The sequence below is a fragment of the Pteropus vampyrus genome, unplaced genomic scaffold, assembly GCF_000151845.1.
Source record: "Pteropus vampyrus isolate Shadow unplaced genomic scaffold, Pvam_2.0 Scaffold50, whole genome shotgun sequence".
NCBI classification, from domain to species: domain Eukaryota; kingdom Metazoa; phylum Chordata; class Mammalia; order Chiroptera; family Pteropodidae; genus Pteropus; species Pteropus vampyrus.
Window position 1 is genome coordinate 3,359,351 of NW_011888831.1, and position 3,031 is coordinate 3,362,381.

Below are 3,031 nucleotides of genomic sequence, written 5' to 3' on the forward strand. Positions count from 1 at the left end.
TATACTTATGGAGATCGTTAGTTCATTAGTCATCACAGAAATTAAAATTAAAACCACAATAAAATATTACTGCATACCCAATAAAAAGCTCAAATGAAAAGTATGGAAAAATACAAAATCATGGTAAGAATGTGGAGCAACTGAATGTGGCTCTGTGAGAGGTCCTGTGGATACAGAAATGAAAATTGCATTGTCCCTGCTCTCGAGGCTCTCACAGTCTCCCAGAACACATTTACACATTAGCATAATATCTCCCCCCTTTATCTTTAGTAACATTTTTAAATTTTTAATTAAAGCCTATTTTAATCTCTAAAATCTTTTTTTTATATTTGAATACTAATGTATAACCACTCTAGTTTTTAAGTAGATGCTGTTTGCATGATATATATTTTCCCATCCTTTTACTTTCAACATTTCTTACTAAATTTCAGATGTTTTTGAATAAATGTTTCTTCATTTGTTGTTTGCCTTAGGACCTTTTCCACAGATTTTAAATCCTTACTTTTTTTTTTATATTTTCACCAGTTTCATTGGGGTGTGGTTCCATGAAGCTCCTCAGACTATCATGCCAAAAGTCAATCACCCACTTCATTATATCTTTAAATGTCATGATCTTATTTTTCACCCAAAAGCAAAATTCCTTTATAATGGAGCACTTTTTTTTTTTAATTTGTTTATTTTAATTAGTTTCAGGCATACAGTACACTGGTTAGACATCTATATAGTTTGTAAAATGATCCCCTCAATTGCTCCCTCCCTCCCTTGACCCTCTACCTAGCCAACATATTAATGCTAATTGCATTCCCTATGCAGTGCTCCCTATCCCCATGACCATCCATCAGCTACTAATTTGTACTTCTTTAACTCTTCACCCCATTCTCCCAGCCCCCCAAACCTCCCTCCCCTCTGTCCATCACCAAATTGACCACTATATTTGTGAGTCTGGTTTTGGTTAGTTTGTTCTTTTTATTCCTTAGATTCCGCATATAAGTGAACTCATAGTGTTTATCTTTCTGTGTCTGACTTAAATACCTTCTAGGTCCATCAAAGCAATATCTTTTTCCATCCCCTTTTTAGTCCGTGTGTATCTTTTAATCTGAAGTGAGTCTCTTATAGGCAACATGTAGGGGTCTTGTTTTCCTTTCCATTCATCCACTCTTTTAGTTGGAGCACTTAATTTTTTTCTATTTGAGGTACTTATTGGTTATATAGTTGTTACCATTCTTTATTCCTGTGACAATATCCTCCTGCTGTTGATATCATGAATTAAGTTTTTTGTTTTCTCTTTTTTCATAAAGTCTTTTGCATAAAAGGATTATTCACCCGAATATTAGGAATGATATCTTTCTTTTAGACTGTTGAGGCTGTTCAAAACACAATTTTAATCTATTCATTTTCAAAGAGACAAGCCGGATTTACTACAGGGTTTTTTGTTTTTGTTTTTGTTATTTTTAGGGGAGATGGCATAGAGTCACCAAAATGAAACGCTAATTTATATCTTATTTTATTATGGTATAAATTCCAAGAAATGTAACAGAAATAAAGAATGAAAGTGAAATATAACAACGTGAGAGGAAGCATAATTTTTAGATTTTTAGGTTGGAAAGGCATTCAAAGTCAGATAAATCAATGAAGGAGATATATCACTGAATAGAACTTGGTAAAATTTTAAATTTAATATTAAAGAAAAAATCATGCAGGCAGAAATATAAGTTTATTCGAAAAGAAAAAAATAGATAATATAATGACAATGTTGACTTGGAGAAAGTTGCCCATCACGTTGTTGAGCAAATAAAGATGACTGAAAAAAAATCTAAAAGTATTTTCACCAAAATGTTGACAGTGGTTACATGGCAGAATTTGGAATGATGTATGCTTCCTTCCAATTTAAATTTTTTGCATTTCTTGAATTATGCACATTGCAATTTTTACTTATAATCAATAGATTGCAATGTATTAAAAGCTATTTTGAGAAAATGAATTTCATGGGATTCTTATAAAAATTTACACCTTAAATTATTGAAGAAATTTCAACAAATACACAATAGTAGAAATTGTGAAATAAGTGAATATAAGTTTAAGATGGACTCTAATGCAAACAAATCATATCAAAAATGTAATAAAAATGGCACATAAAAAGAAACTATAGAGAAACCCCATTTATAAATATAATCACAAAAATCTAAATAAAACAATTGCAAATCAATTTCAGTACTTTATGCTGGGAATGCAAGTGTGGTTCAATATTACCAAAACTATTAATGTAATAAGCACTGAAAAAGCATTTGATAAAAATAAAAAGCCAGAACTAATTATTAAAATACTATTATAAAACATAAATAGAAGGATAATTGCTAACTATATATATACTCTCTTATGTTTAAACTTTTTAAGGCTCATTACTGTACTTGGAATGTTAAATTTTTAAATCTTAACAAAGGTTCTACATGACCTGACCCTTGCTTACCTACACAATCCCCTATCTCACCACTTCTCTCTTTATTCAGGCATCCTGACCCATATTTAATTCCTTAAATATAACAAAGGCCCAACCAGGTCTTTTGCACATGCACCTCTCTTTCTGCAATGCTCTTTGATCAAGGCTACATAGATTGACTTTTCCTATCATTCACATCGCAAATAATAAAAACATCAAAATGTGAGCAGTTGTTACTTATCTCCACATAATGAAATTCAATGTAACTTATTTGTATGTCCTTCTATTTATTTTTTTATTTGGAGAATTTAAAATTTCTTTACTCCTTATATATCGTTTTCAAATGGAAAGGCACATTAAGTTATTAGTATGCTTGAAATGTGTTTGGTAAGAAATAAGATATTGACTTCACATTTTTCTCCAAATAGACAATTGTCTCAATGCCATTTATTGAATAATACAAAATGTATCTGCTAATAAGAGTATCTCCAAATAGACAATTGTCTCAATGCCATTTATTGAATAATACAAAATGTATCTGCATAATAATCATCTAAATCCTGCATGTTATTTGGTCTGTATCTGAAGCTTCCA